Source organism: Scylla paramamosain, chromosome 35 (assembly GCF_035594125.1).
Source record: "Scylla paramamosain isolate STU-SP2022 chromosome 35, ASM3559412v1, whole genome shotgun sequence".
In the NCBI taxonomy this organism is placed as follows: domain Eukaryota; kingdom Metazoa; phylum Arthropoda; class Malacostraca; order Decapoda; family Portunidae; genus Scylla; species Scylla paramamosain.
This window is the reverse complement of record NC_087185.1, coordinates 4,977,974-5,002,500: the sequence shown is the minus strand read 5'-3', so window position 1 is coordinate 5,002,500 and position 24,527 is coordinate 4,977,974. Positions and strand designations below refer to the sequence as shown.

General features: G+C 38.1%; 1 protein-coding gene across 3 annotated transcripts in view; it reads left to right on the top strand.

Moving 5' to 3' along the window:
* Positions 1 to 24,527, top strand: part of LOC135090591 (stAR-related lipid transfer protein 3-like) — a 90,837-nt gene that overhangs the window by 23,719 nt on the left and 42,591 nt on the right. For all 3 annotated transcript variants that reach the window (XM_063987481.1, XM_063987480.1, XM_063987479.1), the window contains exons 2-3: positions 4,645 to 4,791; positions 4,927 to 5,026. The gene's annotated coding sequence lies outside the window, so the exon portion shown is untranslated. The remainder of the gene's footprint in view (positions 1 to 4,644; positions 4,792 to 4,926; positions 5,027 to 24,527) is intronic.

Below are 24,527 nucleotides of genomic sequence, written 5' to 3'. Positions count from 1 at the left end.
GGGATCACACTGGCTTTTATGAGCGTTACGGAATAATGGATGTAATGAATTTATGACGGAGAACTGTAAAGTGGAATTTGACGCTGCTGACACTGTTGTGGTAAAATTTGTGACTCAAAATTTCAGTGATAGTGTTGCAAAATTCTGAGGGAAAGCTAACACTGCAGCTAGACATATTGTGATACAGCTTAAAACTCCAGTGACGATACGATGACAAACTTGCAAAATACTGACGAAAAAAACTGACGCTACAACTAACAGTATTGTGATAGTAGATGTACGTTAAAATTTTGGTGACAACGCGACGACAAGCTATTGAAAAGTGATGAAACAAAGAGAGGAAGCATCAATTTAAACCACTTTTTTTTTTTTTTTTTTTTTTTTTTTTTTTTTTGAAAGAACACAACACACTGGTAGACGGTAGATGCGACTTAAAATCTCAGTGACAATACGACGACAAAGTATTGAAAATTTTTAAAACAAAGACAGAAAGCATCAATTCAAACTAGTATTTTTTTTTTTTTTTAAGAGAGAGAGAGACAGCACAATACGACCAACTGAACACACCATAAAAAAAGACAGTTCGAAATTATACCCACATTAAAAGGAGATAAAACTCAATATTACTGCACCTTAATACAATAACTTATATAAACTGGCAGAAAATTATGAAGAAAAGCAGTAAACCCAATTTTGACGCCTCCCTTTGTTCACGTAACGAAGACAGGAAGGGCGTTGAGGGAGGGCGGTGAAGGCTGCAAGAAATTGAGGCTGGAAGTGCTGCTCTGCCGGGCTCAGGGAGGGAGAGAGGGAGAGGGGTCTAAATGGGTGTCCAATTCTATTAAGCAGACCTAATTACCAACACGTGAGGGAGGCACTGAGGACATTGCGTACACCAAGGAAGAAAAACGTGCCGCTCATACCGTTTTGAGAAGGGAGACTAAAGTATGTGAAACTGTGCTGGAGGAAAGTGAGTTTTGTGAGTTTAGTTCTTAAAGAAAACGCGTCGCTCATGCTGTACTTGGAGGGGATACTTGTGTAATTTTTATATGGAAAATGCCTAAATAAGAAAACTTGGCATTCATACTGTATTTAAGGGAAGTTTTTTTGTATTTTCAAGTCATATGCTTTAGATAATCAGCATATTTACATCAAAATATAATGATATATAGAAAATACTTAAAAAAAAACAACACGGACATGGAAAATACATCTGAATAGGAAAACTTGGCGCTAATATTGCATTTAAGGGAAGATTATAGTATTTTAAAGTGATATGCTTTAGATAATCAGAATATTTACAACTGGATATAAGGAAGTGATATGGAAAATACATATGAACAAGAATGGCAATGCAATTAAAGGGAGATAAGAGCATTCTCAAAACATATACTATTGATAATTATCATGTATAGCAGTACAAGACGCAAACCTGACTCTAATTGAAAGGCAAGGGGAAGTAAGTGCTTGATGCTGTGGCGAAGAAAACGAGAGTATACGTAATGAAAGAAAATGAGCAATCAGTAGTGAGCTGCGTGGTAAGACGAGAGGGAGGGAGAGAGGAATCAGCTACGCCATCATTACCCAGATTGGACGACTTGTATGGATTCAGATCATGTATAGACACCAAATGAGACCCGAGGAGTGTTAGGGTTGGATCGCACAGACCAGGGAACATGTGGGGTTTGATTCCACGTGAGGAGATGATGATATTTGATGTTGTTTGTGGAGATTGCATGTATTGGTGGAGTGGACGAGGATGTGATGGGTGTCTGTATGCAGTATAGAGGCTCTTTCATTACTCTGTGGTTATTGGAAGGGAGGTAAGTGTCTGGTCTCCCCTCAGCCATGTGATGAAATACGTGTAGGAATATAAAGACTTTTCTGCAGAGATATTTATTTTTTTTTTTTTATGGAATGAAGGAAGGAGTTTTTGAGAAGGTAGATAAAGGAAAGTGTGTGTGAAAGTATTAATCATATTTATTGAAGTGTAAAAATATATAGACTTTTTTTTTCAGGGATATTGAGAATTTCTAAGTAAATGAAGAAAACAATCAGTTTCTATAAGGGAATTAATCATATTTATTTTTTTTTCATTTTCGAATTCGTGGATGAAAAAGAGACAAAGAGACCAGCATTTTCAGACAGACAGGCAGACAGACAGAGAATTTCTTCATTATCAGGCCAATTTGTTCGGTCTTGCCATATGACGATCACACATTTACCCTGCCTCGGGTGCCTCTAAGTACATGATTACTTCCTAATAGTGTTACCTGGTACGAGGGACTTTGGGGCCAGGCGGGCTGCGTGAATACTGATGACCAGGCAGGTAGGAGAGGTAAGACCGGCTCAGGGGAAGGGAGGTAAGGAAGATAGGTAAGGAGGTAAAATGAGAACTAGTAGAAGATGGATTGATAGGCGAGGAGGAGGGAGGGAAAGGGGAGACCGGAAAGGGAGGAAGGGAAAGAGAGAGAGGGGAGGAAGTAGGGTGAGAAAATAGGCGTAAGGTAGTTAAGGAGAGAGAGAGAGAGAGAGAGAGAGAGAGAGAGAGAGAGAGAGAGAGAGAGAGAGAGAGAGAGAGAGAGAGAGAGAGAGAGAGAGGTGGGGGGAATACCAAACCCATATTGTATTTTAATGGATGAATAAATTAATATATTATGGGTTTAAAATCATATTTGCTTTCATGCATTGTTCCTTTTTATTTTTTTAGTCCCATTCAATATCCATTATTATGAAAGCTTCCATTAATTCTATGTATGATTTCAATTAGGTTTTTTAAGCACATTTTAATGAGTCTCTTTTATACCCATTTTGCCTGAAGCTCCTAACCTGACTGAGTATATTTTTGTGTGTCTGTCTGTCTGTCTCTCTGCCTGTCTGTCTGTCTGTTTCTCTATATGTCTGTGTGTTATCTATATTTTTGTATGTCTGTCTGTCTGAGCGGTTTGTTATGTTTCTGTATGGTTTTATTTACTTATCTATCTTGATTTATCTTCTGAGTACCTTTCTTTGTGTCTGCTTGTCTTATTACCTGTCTGTGTGATCGTGCATCTCTGTTCCTGTCTATCTTTATGTCTTTCTGTATAAATGTTTGTATCTGTACTTGATTGGCTGTCTGTCTTTACCTTTATTTATTTGTCAATATGATGCCTGTCTTACCTGTCTGTCTCTCAGTCTGTCAACCTGTCTTGTATGTCTGTCTGTTTCTATCTACCAGTATTATTTGTCATTCTGCTTGTCATCCCCTACCCATCTCTCTCTCTCTCTCTCTCTCTCTCTCTCTCTCTCTCTCTCTCTCTCTCTCTCTCTCTCTCTCTCTCTCTCTCTCTCTCTCTCTCTCTCTCTCTCTCTCTCTCTCCCAGTAATCGCGTCAAGCTGCCTCATTCAGAATCCCTGCACGTCCGTTCGGGCATTCAAGGAGAATTACATTTTAAAACTCCTTTCAGTTCCTCGTCTCGGCTAAGGAGGTAACGTTAGAGCGCAGGGAGGAGGAGGAGGAGGAGGAGGAGGAGGAAACTGAGAAGATAAAAGGAGGAAAAGAAAGGAGGAATGCAGCGTGATTAGAAAAAATGCAAAAGAATGAAGTTGAAAGAGAGACGTGAATAACAAGCCAGAGAGAGAGAGAGAGAGAGAGAGAGAGAGAGAGAGAGAGAGAGAGAGAGAGAGAGAGAATAAAATAACCGAAATAACAATATCTTTGTTTGGAAGAAGGGAAGAGGAAAAAAAATATAATAAAGGAAGTAGAAAGTAAAAGACGATGAAAAACAATGGAAGCTAAAAAGAACAAAACTCCTAACCCAAATGATAATAATGATAATAATAGTAATAATAATGATAATGATTAATAATAATAATGATGATGATGATGATGATAATAATACACTTGACTAGAAAAGAGAAAAGAAGTCAAGAAAAAAGCACACGATAAAAAAAAAAAAGACAAAAGAAGCAAAACCAACACAACATCTTCATTAAAAAAAAAACAAATAAGTAAACATAAAAATGCAAAAAAAAATATAACATGAAAATAGAAGCAGTAGAATAACACCAAATAAGTACACAACTAATACAAGATAATACAAAAAACAAACACAATTTCTACCTAAAAAAAAAAAAAAACCGAGTAATGTCATACAGTCACACAGGAATGAGACTTACGAAGGTCCCTCAGTATCTCAGGGTTGGCAAATAAACTGCTCCTTTTTATCCCTTCAAGACAGATTGGAAATTAAACATTCAGGGCTCGGCGGGGACCTCAAATACCTGCTGAACCCAAGCCCTCCGTCAGTCCGTCAGGGAAGAAAGGGAGAAAAGGGTAACCTGAAGGCAAACAAACATCAGAAGTTAGCATTTTATTATTTACCTAGAGAGAGAGAGAGAGAGAGAGAGAGAGAGAGAGAGAGAGAGAGAGAGAGTAATCTTTGAATAAAAAATACCATGATAAACGAAAGCATAGAATAAAAGAAAGGAAAGGAATAACACAGGAGAAATCAATAAGTGAGACACAGGGACAGACAGATAGACATATATTCATACTTACAGACAAAACAGACAGACAGACGAGTAAACCTTTTTTCTTCCTGTTTTTTGAGTCCAGGTTCTTCTGATGGTGCCTTCTAATGAGGGACTGTTTTTGGTATTTAGGAACGGTTCTCGAATGGATGCCCTTCCTAACCTCGGACGTTGATCAAGATTCGAATCCTTGTACTTGAAAACCCCTTGGGCTCTGTGCGGGTTATTTCTGTCCCAGGATGGTTCAGAAGAGTAGAGTACCAAGGAGAGGTATCATAGGTGAGAAATGCAAAAATGAAAAATATTCTGTAGTTTATCAATGTTTGTTGTATCTAATTTTTGGTAATTTTAAACATTGTTACATATTTGTCTATTTATTTATTTACTTGTTTTTTTTCTGGTTATTTTTACCAGGTTGTAACATAGAAATGAAAAGAGAAGGAAAGCGAAGGAAAAGTAGGAAGAAAATGGAATCTCAGGTGACCAGCTTACAAATTAAGGAAGATCTGAACAGGTATGTAAGTAACAACGTGTGTGTGTATATGTGTGTGTGTGTGTGTGTGTGTGTGTGTGTGTGTGTGTGTGTGTGTGTGTGTGTGTGTGTGTGTGTGTGTGTGTGTGTGTAGAGTTATTTTTACCTCTTCCTTCCCTCCTCTCCTTTCTCTCCCCATCCTCTTGTGTCATCTGTCAATTTCTCTTGTACATATCTATCAGGTTTGTCAATTTATATATCACTTTCACTCAAAACAAAACGAGAGAAGGAAATAAAAACCAAGCCGGTATCCAAAATTTTCTCGTTCTCTTTTCAATATTTTACGTTCAAATCCTCCACTTTCTTTTTTTTCTTTCATTTTCGTGTCCAAATTCTCCGCCTCATGTCCTGTACCTTCTGTAATAATGTCCACGAGGATTACGTGTCCTAAGTGAGTTGTCCTGATGGAGAAAGGCACGAGGGAAGGAGGGAGGGATGGAGGGGAAGGAGGAATGGAATGAAGGGAGAGAAGGAGGAATGGAATGAAGGGAGAGATGGAGGGAAAAGAAGGAGGAAAAAGGGAGGTTTGATGAAGAAAAAATTGATCATATTGGATAAATAGATTGTTAGAGAGAGAGAGAGAGAGAGAGAGAGAGAGAGAGAGAGAGAGAGAGAGAGAGAGAGAGAGAGAGAGAGAGAATTGACCTTGGAATCAATTTTTATACCATAGCATTCTCTCTCTCTCTCTCTCTCTCTCTCTCTCTCTCTCTCTCTCTCTCTCTCTCTCTCTCTCTCTCTCTGCGAAACTTGAAAATATCCCTCAAATTTTCATACCCAATTTTTCTCCAATATATTTTTCCTTCCCGTTTCTTAATTTCATCCCATCGATCCTTCTACTTTCTTCGCTTATCCTCCCCTCTATTCCCGTCTATTTCCCGTTTCCCTTATTTCCTCTCCCTGTCTCCTCTCCCATTTTCTCCCCTCTCACCCTCGCACTCTCCCTAAAAAGAAGTAATCTGCCAAAATCCTACTTATTTTGGTCTGCTCTCACTTGGGCTTTCAGAATGCTCCTCCTTCTCTCATCTCCCTTTTCGCCCCCTCTCCCTCTCTCCCCTCTCCTCTCCCTCTCCCTCTCATCCCCAATTGAAATCTAACGAGGCTCCCGCTAATAAATTTTGGTGCTATTACTATTCTCAGTCATCCGAGAGAGAGAGAGAGAGAGAGAGAGAGAGAGAGAGAGAGAGAGAGAGAGAGAGAGAGAGAGAGAGAGAGTGAGAGTTTTCCCCCTCCTCCTCTTTCTGTACACTAAAGTTGTTCGTGGTTTTTTTTCCCTCAATACAATCTTTTCCTCCCGAACAGTTAGAGCGAGGGAGGAAAGAAAGAAAGGAAAAAATGGGGAATGAAAAAAAAAGTTCCTTCTGAAAATGTAAAGGAAAAATACACTGGGTGGAATGGCGAGCGGGAATTCAATGGATTTGTTTTCATTTTCTACTTTTTTCCTTTTTTTCACTTTTTTTCTTCCTCCTCCACCGTGTTTCTATAGTTCTCCTCCTCCTCCTCCTCCTCCTCCTCCTCCTCATCTATTTCTATTCCTTTCTCCTTTTTAGTCTCCTCCTACTCTAATCTTCCATTTCTACTTTCTTCCTCTTCCTTCTTGTCCTCCTCCTCTTCTTTCTCCTCCTCCTCCTCCTCCTTCTCCTCCTCCTCCTCCTCCTCCTCCTCCTCCTCCTCCTTCTCTTCCTCTTCTTCTTCCTCTTCCTCTTCCTCTTCCTCCTCCTCTTCCTCCTAAGAGATGACTATAAGACTCTATTTTTTTTACTACCAAATATTATTACACCAACAATCACTCAGAAAAAAAAAAGTCAGTAATTTATCAGAAAAAAATCAAACTTTCATTTCTTTTCCTCGTCATTCCGTTTCACAGAGAAAAAAAGAGGAAAACATAAATTTTGCTATTTTCTTTTCTGACTTTTTCTTTTCTTTCTCGCTTTGCTTTCCTCAAGTCCCAGTGGTGCAGACAAGGAAACAAGGAAACAGAGACACAGCAAGATCGATACAAATGTCCACCGTGTTTCCTGGTGAGGTTTTTGCTTTTGTGCCTTCAGGAAAATAAGGAAATTGTAAAATAATCTATCTGTTGACATCAGAGTTTATGTGTTACCTGTAATCAATTATATTAAAAAGTATCATTTTTTTTTCTTTGTACATATGAGATTCCATATAATTCGGATAAGACAGCGCAATTACATGAAGCTAAACAGAATTTTTATTTATTTTTTTTTTTTTTTTGAGATGCCAGTTTTTTATCGTTTTTGTTTTCCTATCTTTGTTTACTTTTTTTTATTTGAGTCTCATGCTTTCAATTGAAGTGCAATATTGAGTAACTTTTCAGCGTGTCTGTTCTCTCTCTCTCTCTCTCTCTCTCTCTCTCTCTCTCTCTCTCTCTCTCTCTCTCTCTCTCTCTCTCTCTCTCTCTCTCTCTCTCTCTCTCTCTCTCTCTCTCTCCTTTAATATCTCCCTCCTTAGTTGTTGTTTTTTCTTCTTATTCTTCTCATCTTGTGTTCCCTTTGTCTTCCTCCTTCCGGTGTCTCGCTGTCTCTTCAAAAATTCACTTCCAGTTTCGCATTTCCCTTCCAAGTTCACATTTCCTGGTCTCACTTTCTCTTTAGCTCGTTTTTTCCTTCGCTAATGTGACACTTTTCTCATTTTCGTACTATTTTTTTCCTTTCCTTTCGTATTTTCTTATTTTTCTTGCTATTATCTCCTTTAAATCTGTTTCTTTTCCCAGTAACTTTTTTTTTATCTCAGATTTCTACGTTTCCTTTTCATTTTTTTTATTCCATGTCGTATTTATCTATTTTATTATTTATACTTCTTATACTTTCATTTTTTCTCTTTATTTTAGTTTGAGGTTAAAATTCTGTGTTCATTTTCCTCTCTAGTTTAGTTTTATGTCAAAATCCTACTGCCTTCTCCCTTCCTTTTATTTTCTTTTCTTTATTACATGTTCTGTTTACCATTTTCAGTTTTCATTTTGCCATATTTCCTTACTTTCATCCATCTCTTCACTCTACGTCTGCTTTTTCCCTCTAATTTAGTTTTAGCTCAGAATCCTGCTGCCTTTTTCTCTCTTTTTCTCCTTTCTTTTGTCTCTTTCGTATTATTTTCACCATTTTGAGTTTTCATTTTACTGTTTTCCTATTTTGATCTTTTCACCACATTTTTTTCCCCATCTGATTTAGTTTTAGCTCAAAATCCTACTCTTCTTTTTCCTTCCCTTTTATTTTTTTTTTCTCTTTTCTTCTATTACATTTTCTATTTACCATTTTCAGTATTAATTTTCCTGTATTTTCTTATTTTCGCCTTTTTTTCACTTCTGAGATGAAAGAAAACGTAATTATTATCATTTCCTTTTTACCGTCATTCTAAATTCCAATAGCAGATAAAAAAAAAAAAAAGGTCTTTCGGGTGTCACTACCTGTGCTAATGACTCGCAGGTGTGACAGGTGTGTATTTTTGGTGGTTTTGGGAGGTACGAGTGGGGGGAGGTTGGAGAAGGTTAGGGGGGAAAGATTGTGAAAAAGATAGTGAAAAATTTATGATGGTTTTGATTGTAATTATTGTATTTTTTCTTTTCTTTTCATGTTCTGTCTCTCTTTCCTTTTCTGTATCTGTCTTCTACTTTTTTTATATTTTTTTTGTGTCGTTTTTCGTCTTTCTTGTCTCCTTTTCTCATCATTTCACTCTTTAGTTATTTGTTTCTTTTTTTCTTAATAATAACAACAATAATAACAATAACAACAATAATGATAGTAGTAGCAGTAGTAGTAGTAGTAATAATAATAATAATAATAATAATAATAATAATAATAATAATAATAATAATAATAATTAATAATAATTAGTTACATTACATAATCTCTCTCTCTCTCTCTCTCTCTCTCTCTCTCTCTCTCTCTCTCTCTCTCTCTCTCTCTCTCTCTCTCTCTCTCTCTCTCTCTCTCTCTCTCTCTCTCTCTCTCTCTCTCTCTCTCTCTCACTTAGGGCCCATACACATGCTATAGAGATCCCGGTTCCAGGTCTAGAACGAGTCTGAGGGGAACTGGGAACGCATCATATGTTTTTTACGAGCCATAGAGTGAGGGGAGAGGCGGCGGCTTCCCCTCACTCCCCTCTCCATAGAGTGAAAAAAGTAATAATAATAAATACCGGTAATATTGTTCATTTAAGATTTACACGACAAGGAAACTCATTCTGGTCTTTGAGGTGAGGTAGATAAGCAGGTGTGTGTGTGTGTGTGTGTGTGTGTGTGTGTGTGTGTGTGTGTACAGGTGTCATTGTGCGTTACCTTCCCTCAGGTGTGTAGTGAATAAGCCTCAGATAGATGATATAGTGGGCTAATGCAATCTAGAATATTCAGAATAAAGTTATTTTTTCGCATATATTTATCAAGGGTATTTTCTGTTTTGCATAAAGAGATTTTGTAAATATAGCCGTTCGGCATTCTCCTCTATTTCCCCTCTCTGTGTATATTTTCTTTACTATATCAGCCGTGTATGGATTCGGTATACAGAAGAACGTATTTAGAATAAAGATATTTTTCACACACTTATCAAAGGTCTGTTTTGTATGCATAAGTTTTTTTTTTTTTTTTTTATATATATATATACAGCAAGGTCGCATTCTCGTCTGTCTCCTCTCTCGCTTTACATTTCCTTTATTATATCAATCATGTATGGATTCAGAAAACACAAGCTCGTTTTGTACATATAACAAGATTGCATTCTGGTCCTTCCCGTCCCTCTCGCCGCGCCAGGTAACCCAGGACAGGTAAACAGATGGCAATCAATGGGAACACCTTCATTCTCCCTTTCTCATATTCACCTCACATTTACCTGCTTTATATCAACGTGTATGTTCTCTATATCTCTATTCCCTCCACTCTCACAATAGACCTTACCCCCTCCTGGCCCCTTCTTACCCTCACTCCAGCCTTCTTCCGCTTTCCTTCCCTTCTCTGTGTTCCTCTCCTCTCTCTCCTCTTCGTTGTAGTTTCCTCTCTCCATCACAATCTTTTTTGTCGCTAGTGTGAGTGTGTGTAACGGTTTATGTTAGGTTAGAACTGTTAAGCTACTACTACTACTACTACTATCGCCGCACTACAGTACAAAAGAACACACAATTTAAGGTACATACAGCATACCACACTACAAAAACACAGAATACATACAGAAAAACACCATTTACAGCCACGATTACGTAAAATTACCATCGCCACCGCAACACACCACCGCCACAACACAACCCGCACAATACAAAGAAAATCCACTTCCATATCTACGTACGTGTCGTGTAATGTCTATCAACTGCAGCCAAACAGGAGTGAACGAATGTCATGATTAAATAAAGGGCCAAAAACAATAACTGAGCTTCCCCGACCCCCTGCACGTCAGCTGTCCTGTTAGACTGAGCTCACGGGACCCTGAAATATGGTATCGCAGCTGGGAAATATATGCCTGGGTTGAGTTGTCGCGCCCATCACAAGACTAGTGTGGTGGGGTGTGGTTTGTGTGTGCTTTGTGTGAAATAACTCACAGTGAGACGGGTAATCTTTGTGTGTGTGTGTGTGTGTGTGGGTGGGTGCGTTGGTGGTGTTCTCTCTCTCTCTCTCTCTCTCTCTCTCTCTCTCTCTCTCTCTCTCTCTCTCTCTCTCTCTCTCTCTCTCTCTCTCTCTCTCTCTCCATATTAAGTTTTTCCATACTTCAATATTTTTTTTCATTTTTTCAGTATAATGTTATTTTCTCTGTTACTCTTTTCCTTCATTTTTTTTTTTTTTCCAGGCTGAAATTTCATCTTTGTATTTTTCTCCATATTTCTCTCTGTTTTATGTTCTTCATTTGTGTTCCTTGGTGTTCGACTTTTTCCTCTAATCAATCTTTCATACTCTGCTACTTTTTTTTTTTTTTCAGGGAATGTTCATGTAATTGTTCCTATTCGTTTGTATTCGTTTGAATTTTCAATTTCACGGAACAAATGTATATATGTATTTTTATTTTATTTTTATTTTTTTTCGTTTTATTTCACAACCTGAATGCAACTTTCAGCCTGAGTGGAATTTTGAATATTTGTATTTTTAACTCTATTTTTGTTGTTGTTATTGTTGTTGTTGTTGTTGTTGCTGCTGTTGCTGGGGAGGGGGGAAGCGTGTGTGTGTGTGTGTGTGTGTGTGTGTGTGTCAGTGTGTGGTGTTTGCTTTGTTTGCATGACGAGTTATGTTGTTTCCAAAGCCACACACACACACACACACACACACACACACACACACACACACACACACACACACACACACACACACACACACACACACACACACACACACACACACACACACACGGTCAAACAACCCCGACCCGTATTTTGCATTATTTCTCATGTTAACCACCACCACCACCACCACCAGCAGCACCACCACGAGCACCACACAACAACCTTTGAATAATTCCATGCCTTTGTTCACCTATGCTTACCTGTATAGCTGAACTCACCTGTATGTAGAACTATGGATCCATCCCCCGGCCCCTTCCCCCTTCCCCTCTCTCTCTCTCTCTCTCTCTGGTATGTCTATTAATATTCCAGCCAGTGACAGATGATGGCTGATTCAAACTCCCAGTCTAATCCCATTTTATTGTGGGTGTCCGGAGGCAGGTGTGGCCGATGCAATATTCACTAATGACTCTTGTCTGTCAATTACCGTTAATACGATTTTTTTTTCATCCGGAGTTCAATTACTGTTTTGAATTTATTTATGTTTTTATGTGTGTGTGTGTGTGTGTGTGTGTGTGTGTGTGATTCAGATTTCAGATCAGATTTCAGATTTCAGATTTATTTACATGCTCAGACTTTGTGATACAAAGTATGGAGCACAGCTCCTGCAATTATTTCAGATACAAACAAACACTAACAACTTATATAAATCAACTTTCTGTTACCTAAAAAAAATTATAGGTAGCTTTTAAAAAAGAGAAATGTTAGACAAAATATATTGACTTTTACTTTGCATTAATTGGATAAACTTATTCACTGTTGGGTTATTTCTATAATAATTTGGAATATATTTGTTTCTGAGCTCCACGATGTTATCATTAGGGCATGACAATAAAATATGATATTCATCTCCAACAACATTACATCTACATAAAGTACATAATCTTTCTTCCCTATCTATACTATCATATCTTCCTTTCACAACAGGTAGTCTATTGTTATTTGTTCTTATTTTAATCAAAGGCATTCTGATACTCTTTTTAAGTTTCAATAGGTAATCTTCTCTGCAATACAAGTCTTTATACATTCTATAACTCTTACAAAGTCCCTTTGTTGAAATATTTCTAAACCATGATGTTATCCAATGATCTTTAAGTTTGTTTTCAACTGCTTTCCTTAACCATTCTGGATTATTAGTTTGTTGATCCATCCAAATACCTGACATACCACAATTGTTAAGAATATTTCTTATATGGCAAATCCAAGGTGATGAATACATGCCTGTGGAGTCTAAATGTAACAAACTTTTATACATAATCATGCTTAACTTAGTAGTTTTCCCTGTTATTAACCTTGACCAGTAGCCAATCATTCTAGTATTGATAACAATATCAATAGGATATTCCCCTAACTCCCCATATACAATATCAGTGCTTGTATATTTATGTACATGTAATACATGTTTTAAAAATGTCATGTGCAACTGCTTGATTTCTCTAATAATACAGTATCCCCAAATTTCACAAGCATAGGTCATAATTGGCATTACAATGGTGTTAAACAATTCAAGTTGCAGATCAACTGGTAGATCATGTTTGCGGCATTTTCCAATTAGTGAATACATAGCTCTTGTTGCTCTTTTCTTAAGGTCCAATTGACCATTTCTAAACCTACCATTATAATTGAATAAGACACCAAGATATTTGTATTCACCAATTGTATCTATAATTTCATCACTAAATACAAAATGAAAATTGTCATAATTAAGTCTTCCTCTGCTGAATACAACAATTTTTGTCTTATTTTTGTTTACCTCTAATTTCCATTTGTCACAATATAACTCCAATGCATTAAGAATATTCCTCATTTCCTCTTCCGAATTAGCTAGAACTACTGTGTCATCAGCATACATCATTATCAATAAATTCAATTGTAAATCAAGGTAGTTATCATCAAATAGTAAGTAATTACATCTGTTTTCTATTAAAGACTTTTCAATGTCATTTACATAAAGGGCAAATAATAATGGAGAAAGATTTTCACCTTGTCTTACTCCTCTATTACAAATAAAAGTGTCTGACTTGTTTCCATTAAACTTAACACATGATTTAATGTTCAAATACATATTTCTAATAACATTAAGGACTTTACCACCAATATTTTCCTTTACCATCTTATACCAGAGCCCCTCCCTCCAAACTGTGTCAAATGCCTTTCTATAATCAATAAAAAGGCAAAATAATTGTTTCTTCTTCCATAAAAACAGATCAATGATGTTCTTTAATAAAAATATGTGATCAAGAGTACTATAACCTTGCCTAAATCCAGCTTGATTTTCTTTTATAATATTATGACTATCAGAATAAGAAGTTAACCTGTCATTTAGCACAGATGTGAATACCTTACCTAAGCAACTTAACAAAGTTATACCCCTATAATTGTGTGGGTCATCAACATCACCTTTATTCTTATACAATGGGACAATAACCCCTATCAACCATTCTTTAGGTAAATATCCTGTATCCAAAATCCTATTAAAAAATTTAACATACAAATTAAGCATATTTTTTGTACTTTTAATATATTCATTAACAATATCATCATATCCAGGTGCCTTGTCATTCTTTAGTTTTCTAATAGCTTTCAACACTTCATGTTCTGTAATGGGCTCATTCAGTGTTTCCTCTTCCCCAGATTCAATTGTAGCACTTTCTAGTTCACTTAAATGCTTATCACTTTCACTAATTTCCTCTGATAGATTCTTAAAGTGTTGATGAAAATCTGCAAGTGTAAGTGTAGTTTTGCTTTTATTTCCATCATTTTCCTTTAATATTTTCCAATATGTTTTTGGATCTTTATTTCTGTTTGCTTTTAACTTAATCAACATATTTTCTTTTTCCTTATTGTGTACTCTTTTCAGTTCAGCTTTGTACTTCTTGCTTTTTCTATCATATCTTTCTTATTATCCTCACTCCTCCTCAGATTATATTTATGTCTAGCTTTATGGTATGCTTTCCTTGTATACCAACAAATATTATCATATCCAGATAAACTTGCATTATTACTTTGCTTAACATAATTTTTCTTTTTCTTTGGTGGAAAAACCTTTACAGCTGCTCCTAATAAAATATTCTTTATTCTAGTACTTACATCTTCAATGTCCATAGAATCCATCTGCTCTATTAACTCTTTTACCTGATTTTCATCAATTTCTGCTATATAATCCTCTTCCTTAGATGCTCTCCACTTACTTGGTTGATTATAGTTACTCACAGGTGCTATATTGGCATTGTTAATAATTGCATACTCAATATTTACTTTAAGCTGTACATGAATACCACAATGAATATCTGAATACAATGGGTCATAGTCTAGCACTCTAAATTCATTTACATCTTTTAACAATGTTGGTGAACCTATAACATAATCCACAAGAGTGCCATGTGTAGTTGTGGGTCTCCCCACTCTGAGATCTCTATCTACTCTACCATTGAAAATACATACCTTATTATTACAACATATTGTCACCAAATTTCTCCCATAAGAATTCCTATCCTGTGTTACATCTTGGTTATACCTTGTTCCATCCACTCCCATTGCTTTAAGTATGTTTTGTACCTCAAATAGATCACCATTACCATCATCATCAACATCATCATCATCATCATCATCATCATCATCATCATCATCATCATGAAGTACATCTGGCAAAACATAATCCAACAGAGTTCCAGTATGTGAGTTAAAATCTCCACATAATAAATGTGAGTAATCATCACTCACGGCAGTTTTTCGTTCGCAGAAACATTATTTCTAAACGAAGAGGAAAATAGGAGGGAAAGAAAGAAAAGGCAAAAGGAGGAGGAGGAGGAGGAAGAGGGAGAGGAGTCATGTTGTTCAGCTGGTCACGTTTCTTGGACCAGGAGGAGGAGAACGAGGACGAGGACGATGAGGAGGAGGAGGAGGAGGAGGAGGAGGAGGAGGAGGAGGAAGAGGAAGAGGAGGAGGAGGATCGGACACACAAACGAGGTCATTAGGAAGTCAGAGGCTTAAGATTAGGACATGTGGCATAGGAGGAGGAGGAGGAGGAAGAAGGAGAAGAAGAAAAAAAAAAAAACGCAAGAATTACAAAATTTTGGAGAAGGAAGTAAGAAAAAGAGAGAATGTTATGGAAAAGGAGGGAAAAAAGGAAAATAACTTACTCCCTAATCATCAAAAAGAAAAACGGAAAAGTCAAGTACATGGAAAGGGGAAACGGGAAAAAAATCTGGAAAAGGAAGAAGGGAAAATAAAACACTATGGAACAGTAAAAAGATAAAACGAGAATATGAAAAAAATGGAAAAAGGAAAATTATGGAAGACGAAAAAGGGAAGGAAAAATATTATTATAGAAAACGAAAAAGGGAAAAGAGAACATTAAGAAAAAGTAAAAAAAATAAGATAATATCATGGAAGCAAAAAAAAAGGAAAAAGAAAATTATGGAAGAGGAAGTAGGGAAAAAAAGGCAATTTGGAAAACGAAGGAGGGAGAAGACAATACCGCAAAAAAAATAAGGAAAAAAAGAGAAAATTATGAAGCAAGAAGGAAAAAAAATATGAAAAAAACAAGAAAATAAAGACTACCATGAAAAATAAGGAAAAGAAGAGAAACTTGTGGAGAAAAAAAGAGAACATATTGGAAAATGAAGAAAGGAAAAAGACAACATTAAGAAAAAGGAAGGAAAAAGGAAAATTAATTACGAAAAGAAAATATGGGAAAAAAAAGCAAAAAAGGAAAAAAAGGGGAAAGAAGGGAAACAACTCACGAACAAGGCTGACCTGACGTGTGGTCCCTTGAGTCTCCCTCCTCCTACCTGTCATCTCCTTAATGACCTCCCCGCACAGGTAACAAGCCCCCTTACCTGGTCCCTCCCCCTGACACATTAAGGTAGCTCTCTCTCTCTCTCTCTCTCTCTCTCTCTCTCTCTCTCTCTCTCTCTCTCTCTCTCTCTCTCTCTCTCTCTCTCTCTGTTTCGCTCTATTTCTCCTTGTTTTTTTGTTGTTGTTGTTGTTGTTGTTCTTCTTCTTCTTCTTTTTCTTGTTCTTGTTCTTCTGTTCTTGTTCTTGTTCATCTTCTTTTCTTCTTTTTTTCATCTTCTTCTTCTTCTTCTTCTTCTTTTTCTTCATCTTCTTCTTCTTCTTCTTCTTCTTCTTCGTTCTTTTCATATTTGTCTCCAAGAAAATGTTTGATTTTTCTTGGTGTTTTTGGAAATTTCATCGCCAAAAAATACCAATAGGAATAGAATATGGAAAGAAAACGACTTCAGTGTTTACTGTGTGTGTGTGTGTGTGTGTGTGTGTGTGTGTGTGTGTGTGTGTGTGTGTGTGTGTGTGCAACTGACCGCTGAACACGCCCTTATGTTATGGCAAGGGAGGGAAGTAAAAGCGGCACCAGGGAAGGATGGAAGAAGGCGAGGCTGGGAGGGAAGTAGGGAGGAAAAAACGTGGGGAAGGGGGGGAACAGTTGCCTTGGTCAGCTGCAAATGTTCCCACCACGAAGGGAAAATCCTTAAGCTGTAATCTGTCCAACTTTGGGAGGGAAACATCAAAGGAAGAAAGAGAAAACTTGTCTTTTGGAGGAACAACTGTTTTTGTGCTCTTGTGACAGACAGACATGGAGGGAGGGAGGGAGGGAGGGAGAAAGAGGGAGGGTTGAATCTTACACACACACAAAGACACACACACGTCTATTTTACTTTTTTTTTCAAGTATTGTGTTATTGTTCTCATATCTTATAGTTTCCCTATTGATATAACCCCTTTTATTTTTATTTTCATCTTTTCGTTACATAAAATCACCTTTCAGTCTCTTAACATCAATAGCATCACTCAGCTTGCTCGTTTTCTATCTTTTCCTTAGCATAACATCACTTTTCATACTCCTAACATCACGTATCTTGTTAATTCCTTTTTTTATTTTCCCTCGTTTTTCCCTTTTATCCTTAACATCACATTTCACTCTAAATTCGCCTTGCTCTCCTTTTCCTTCTCATCTCTAACCTAACATCAAAATTCACATCCTCTAACATCATTTTTCCCTTCTTTCTCTTTCATCCCTAACCTAACATCAAATTTCCTGCGAACTTCACTTCAACACAACACTTCCCTTCCTTTCTTCTCAGCGCAACATCACACTTCACGCTCCTTCCTCCTCCTCCTCCTCCTCCTCCTCCTCCTCCTCCTCCTCCTCCTCCTCTTCCTCCTCCTCCTCCTCTTAATGAAATTCCGAACACACTACCTCAAAGCGACTAGTGGGGAGTTGAAGAGCTTGTCATTACTGGGATGACTCTCTCTCTCTCTCTCTCTCTCTCTCTCTCTCTCTCTCTCTCTCTCTCTCTCTCTCTCTCTCTCTCTCTCTCTCAAGGTATTAGAGACAATTTGCTTCCCGTCCTTTGACTTTCAAGAAAAATAATCGTGTAATGAGAGAGAGAGAGAGAGAGAGAGAGAGAGAGAGAGAGAGAGAGAGAGAGAGAGAGAGAGAGAGAGAGAGAGAGAGAGAGAGAGAAGGGGGAGGGAGGGAGGGAGGGAGTTGTCCTGACTCATTTCACCCCTTTAGTATTTAATTCCAACATGAAAAAGTCAAAATAACTTCACATATTTTTCTCTTTTTTTCTCATATTCCACTTATTTTTTCCCCTCCCTTCGTCTCCCTCTTTTCCTTTTTTCCGTGAACTTTTCTTTGTTTTCCTTTTTTTAGTATTTTTCAAGCTGTTTTCTTTTATTTTCCTTCTTTTGAGGCTTTTTTTTTCCCTCTACATTTTTCCCCTCGTGTGTTCCCCTCGCTTCCTTCCTTCCTTCCTTCCTCCTTCCTCCTCCTCCTCCTCCTCCTCCTCCTCCTCCTCCTCCTCCTCCTCCTCCTCCTCCTCCTCTCTTCTTTATTCCTCCTCTCCCTTCGTCTGCATTCCAACCAGATGCTCATAATTTTCTCTCGTTCTCCTTCTCTCACTTTTCTCTTTTCTTTCCTTATTTTTCTCTCTCACTTTTTTCTCTTTTGCTTCCATTTCTCTAATTCCTTAAACTCGTTATTTTTTCCAATTCTCCTCCCTTTTTTTTCTCATTTTCATTTTTTTTCGTTTGATATATTCGCTTTTATAGTCTACTCTCTCTCTCTCTCTCTCTCTCTCTCTCTCTCTCTCTCTCTCTCTCTCTCTCTCTCTCTCTCTCTCTCTCTCTCTCTCTCTCTCTCTCTCTCTCTGTGTGTGTGTGTTGTTTACCCTCCCTTGTTCGCTCGCTTCTTCCCTCCCTCCCTCCCTCCCTCCCTCCCTACGTCACCTCATCCTCCAACGCTCCCTTCCCTCTCTCTCTCTCTCTCTCTCTCTCTCTCTCTCTCTCTCTCTCTCTCTCTCTCTCTCTCTCTCTCTCTCCCAATTAAATGGATTCCTACTGTATCAAGCTTCACTTAATACCAGAAGCTGTCAATACTGAGAGAAAATGCCGGAAAATAATGAAAAAACGTGTTTGGATGCCTCTACAATCCCCTCTCTCTCTCTCTCTCTCTCTCTCTCTCTCTCTCTCTCTCTCTCTCTCTCTCTCTCTCTCTCTCTCTCTCTCTCTCTCTCTCTCTGAGCGTAACGAAGCTGCGTTGTGTTATGCTCCGAAAACAAATTTCTACCGTAGCGTTGCGAGAACAGAGAGAGAGAGAGAGAGAGAGAGAGAGAGAGAGAGAGAGAGAGAGAGAGAGAGAGAGAGAGAGAGAGAGAGAGAGTGAGTTGTTGTTGTGCTGGTGGTGGTGTGCATACGGGAACGAACGGTGTTGTGTACGGCAGAGAGAGAGAGAGAGAGAGAGAGAGAGAGAGAGAGAGAGAGAGAGAGAGAGAGAGAGAGAGAGAGAGAGAGAGAGAGATTCGTGTGTTACAGTCATTAGTTTTTTTTTATTTATCTTCACTTCTCTCATTAATATTTGTTTCTGAGACACGCCAAGCTAATTAATTAATAGATTAACTTATGTAATCATCCCAGTCATCCTCCTCCTCCTCCTCCTCCTTCTCCTCCTCCTCCTCCTCCTCCTCCTCCTCCTCCTCCTCCTCCTCCTCCTCCTCCTCTTCCCTTTCCTTCATCTACATTACATAACATACTCTTAATTTTCTTCATGTACTTCTTTCTTTACTTATCTCTTTCCGTGTTTCTACTTTTTTTGTATTTTTTCGGCCTCATGTTTTTCATCTTTCTCATTCACGCTTTCAGTCTCTCTTCTGTTCATTTTTACTTCGCTTTATCAGTCTTTCCTCTGTTTCGTCAATTTTCTTTTTTACTGTCTCTCCTTTGTTTCTTTATCTTTTTCTCCCACTCCTTCAGTCTCTCCTTTTGTTTTCTATCTCCTTTTTTTCACTCTATCAATTTCTCCTTTGTTTTCCTATCTTTCATTTTTGCATTAGTTCAATCTCTGCTTCCTTTACACCGTGTTTGCACTCTTAAAGAGCACCCAGTTGCTCCTCTTGCTTTTCTTCCTCAGCTTGCTCTTCCCTTGTGTTCCTTTGTGTTACTTCTCCCTTCACGAAGATACAAAATAATCATCTATCATTATTATCAAAGACATCCGTCGGGAGAGCCATCATCTTCCACGATACCATTATCTGTCTTCTTTACCAGGGAGGCGAAGGAAGTGGCGAGGAGGAGGAGGAGGAGAAGGGAAGAGGAAGAGGAGGGGAAGTGATTACCTGAGGCCTCTTCCTGTGGAGGTGCCGGCCTGGAGAGGAAAATGAGAGGAGGAGAAAGAGGAAAGAGGAGATGGTTGAGGAAAAGGAGAGAAAAGAATACTGAATAGATGATAGAATGAAAATAAAAGGAAAAATGAGAGAGGAGGAAAAATTTGTTTACGAAAGAGAATAGATCAAAAGAAGAAAGGGAAAGAGAAAGGAGAAAGAGGAGAGAAAGATAGAGACTGAATAAGTAATAGAAAAAAAATTGAAATGAGACGGGAGGAAAAATTTGTCTAGGAAAAGGAGAAGATGGAGAAAGAGAGATGCTGTGAATATAACAGGAGAAGAAAGAGGGAAAGGAAAGAAGGAGCAGGAGGAGGAGGAGAAGAAAGAGGAGATGGTCGAGGGTAAAAAAGAGGGAGAGACGGAGGGAAGAAGGAGGGATTGAATAAAGAAAGAAAAGGAAAGAGAGACAAGAAAGATTAGGGTGCCGTCAGGTTTCAGAGAATAAAATGTTGAAAGGTTAAGAAAGAAAGAAAAAAAAAACGATGAACAGAGAAGAAAGAGTTAGTAAATGAGAAAAAGGAATAAAAGTGCAAGGATATTTTACCTTGCAAGATTATGAAAGTGGAAAAGGAGAGGGAGAAGGAAGGAGAAAGCGGAAAATATATAAACCCCAGTGATGAATCGAAAAAAAAAAAAGAAAAGAGACTCAACAAATGATAGATATTTTGAAAGGTAATTGGACTCGTATGAAAATTTAAGGGAAAAATGGAAACAGGAATGGAGGAAGTAAAAATCTGATACAAGGAATGAAGGAAAAATAAGAGAAGAAATAAAATAAACGAAGAATAAAGACACGAGGAGCAATATTGAGTTTAAAAAGTGAACTGTTTTCTTATAAGTTATCTGAAGAAATCCTCCTCCTCCTCCTCCTCCTCCTCCTCCTCCTCCTCCTCTTTAACCAATAATTCTTAAGCTCCTGATCTTCTCTTAAAAGTCTTTATATTTATTTTTCTTTTTATTATTATTTTTTTTTATTATTATTATTGTTATTATTATTTTTATTGTTATTATTATTGGTGTTTTTACATTTTCGGTACAGAACATTAGTATCTAGTATTCCTCTCTCTCTCTCTCTCTCTCTCTCTCTCTCTCTCTCTCTCTCTCTCTCTCTCTCTCTCTCTCTCTCTCTCTGATTTATCTCGTCTTGCTCTTCTCTTGTTTCCACGTTTATCTTCTCTTCCTCCTCCTCCTCCTCCTTCTCCTCCTCCTCCTCCTCCTCCTCCTCCTCCTCCTCCTCCTCCTCCTCCTCCTCCTCCTCCTCGTCGTCGTCAGCATACCATTATCTCCTCCTCCTCCTCCTCCTCCTCCTCCTCCTCCTCTTTCTTCCCTTCCTCGCTCTAATACATTTCCCTTCTCCTCTCATCATCGCCCTCATTACCTTCGTCACATTTCCCATCTTCTATGCCGCTTCCCCTCCGCCCATTTTCTTTCAGAGTGACTGCGTGATGGTCTTCCTCTCAGATTCTGGATGTTTTATTATTATTTTTACCTTTATTTCTCAGTGTTCCTTGTTGAATTTGGATCGTTTTCTTCTTATCTTCGTTTTCTTTCTTCTTTCTTTTTTTTTATTCCTTCTTACAATGTTTTTTTTTTCTTTTTTGTGTGTTTACAATTTTTTGTTTTTGTTTTGTTTTGTTTTGTTATTCTCATTTTAGGTGTTCTTCGTTCCATTTCTTACGTTTTCGTTTGTTTTCATTGTGAGTTTCTTGTTTTTTCTTATTTTCTTTTGCTTGTTTATTTTTTGTTCTTCATATTCGAATCTTTCACTTACTCACCCACTCTCCTTTACATACTAATTGGCACTCTTCCTCAGACTCACTCACTCACTAACATGGATCTACATTGACACACCAACTCACTCACACAAATATAATCCCACATTCCGTGATTTATTGACTCACTCACTCACGGGAATATCCTTTCGCTCACTCATTGATGCCCTGACTCACTCACTCACTCACTCACTCATCCACTCACTTCCTTTCACTCACTCACTAACAATCCTTCATCTTTCTCTTTTTCGATTACTTCTCTTCATCCACCCATCCATCAACCCATCCGCCCACTCACCCATCCATCCACCCACACACATCCATCCATCCATTCATTATCACGTCAATTCGCGGAAGGAACCTGACGAGAATTATTGCAATTAGTGAGAATCAGGTGCGTGTCTCTGGTGGCCTCATGTCGTGTCGAGACCAAAGAACCTCGTGTCTCGATCTTGTTTGTTGCGCCTGTCTCGGGTTCACGGGAGCCGAAATAGAACCGTGGCTGGCGCGACTTCTCGATTGCATGTTTTGGTGGAGGTTCTGAGTTTAATTTTGAATAGGAGTGGAGGTTAGGTGACTGGTGGATTGGTGTTGGTGGCTTAAGTTTTTCTCTCTTAAGTTGCAGTGTTGTTTTAAGTGTTTCTCTAAGTTACAGTGTTATTTTAAGTCTTTCTAAGTTAGTGGGGTGTTTTTTTTTAAGTTTTCTCTAAGTTGTATTGTTGTTTTAAGTGTTTCTCTCTGAGTTTCAGTGTAGTTTTAAGCTTTCTCTCTAATTTAGTGTAGTTTTATATCATTCCAAGTTAGTGTAGTTTCAAGTCTCTCTCTCTCTCAAGTTGCAGTAGGTTTAAATGTAGTTATCCTGTTATTTTTGCTGAGTTCTGTATTTATTGTCTTCTAATTCCTTATCTAAGTCTTTTTTTCCAAGTTATTCTAGGTTTAAATGCCCTTTTCGTGTTTTTTTCAGTCTTTTTGTTATTACTGTTTTCCAATTTTCTATCTTTATTCTGTCTATCTTTTGTTTGATTCAGCCTTTATTACTGTTTCCTCATTTCCTTTGTTTATCTGGTCTCTCCTTTTCTTCTTCATCTCTCTCTGTCTCTGTTTTTGTATTCTTACTCCTCTGTTTCTCTCTTTTTTACATCCTTGATTTCTTTATTTCTTGCTTCCTTCTCTCTATTCTCTTATGTTTTCTTTTTTCCCTCCTCCCTTTTCTCCTTTTTCTATTTTATTATGTTTTTCTTACTCTCCTTCCCTTTCTTCTCCATCCATTTATTTCCCTCTCTCTTCTACCTTTTTCACGTTTTCCTTCTTATCCCTTTTCGTTTTCCACACTCTCCCTATCTTTGTTTTCTTCTTTGTGTCCCTTACACTTTCTCCCTTTTTCTTTAACCTTCCGCCATGAAGAACCAAGAGGGAAGCTAAAGGAAGAAAGAAAAGGAAGAGGAAAGAAAGAGAAAAGGATGCCATTGGAAGAGGAAGGCTAAGGAAGGAAGAAGAAGAAAAGGAAAAGAAAAGGAAAAAAAGGAAAAAAAGTTGTCATTGGAAGAGAGAGAGATTGAAAGAGAAAGAGAAAAAAAGACCAGATAAAGAAGAGAAGAGGAAAAAAAGAAAGAGGATGCCATTGGAAGAGGATTCTTAAGAGAGAGACGAAACCAGAGGAAGAGGAGGAGGAGGAAAAAATACCAGTGGGAGAGGAATCTTGAGAGGGAGGAAACTAGAGGAGAAGAGGACTTGGAGAGAAGATGCCATAGGGGAAAGAGGAAGGGGAGGAGGATCGAGGGAGAGAAGGATCGAGAGAGAGAGAGGACAACAGAGAAACGCGCAGCTTGAGAAGAGGACGCGTGTGTTCACCAGATAAACAATATTCGGGGCGGCGTCGTACTGGTGAAATCCCGCCGCTAAAAACTTTAAATTCCCTCTCAGAACCTCGGGATATCCACACACCTCGAAGGGGAAACGCAAGGGGTGGCGACAAGACAATCCTACACCCCGGCATCCGTTACGGCGAGAGTCCTGGGTTGTAAAGCGAGGTACGACCCTTAAGAGCATAACCTTGTATGGCTTGGCAGGTCCTGATTTAGGATGTGGTAAGTGATAGTGGACTTTACCTGATACTGGGGATTCTATGGGTGACGCTGGTGGTGGTGGTGGTGGTGGTGTAGGGAGTGGTGGTGGTGGAGCGTCAAGGAGCATCAAATCTAAGCCTCAGGGACTTCAGCAGCGCCTCCTTCGGGTTATCTTGGGTGAGCATCGCCACACACGTACGTTTCCAAAAATAAAAGGGAGTTGGATCTTGTGGGTTTTTTTTTTATTGTGTTTTGACTTTTCTTTCCAGGGCATTGTGAATTGAACTGCACAGAGGATCAGAAGGTTTACAAGTGGTGTTAGAAGTAATAGGAAGCTGTCAGTTGAAAAATAGGTTCGGTTTTTCCTCCCTTCTATCGTTGTTTTTTTTTCCATCTATTTGTTGTTGTTTTCGTTGTTGTTGTTGTTGTTGTTGTTGTTGTTGTTGTTGTTCTTCTTCTTCTTCTTCTTTTTCCTCTTTCTTCTTAATTTTCTTCTTGTTATATTTTAGGGGTTTTACACACACACACACACACACACACACACACACACACACACCTGGAGCTCTTTACTTGCATTATTTAAGTGTAAAAATGCAGACAAATGTTCAGAACTCCATCACATAATGTATTTTAATTTCTGAACCTCCTTTTTGACCCTATCGCTTCTATATGTACAGAGAGAGAGAGAGAGAGAGAGA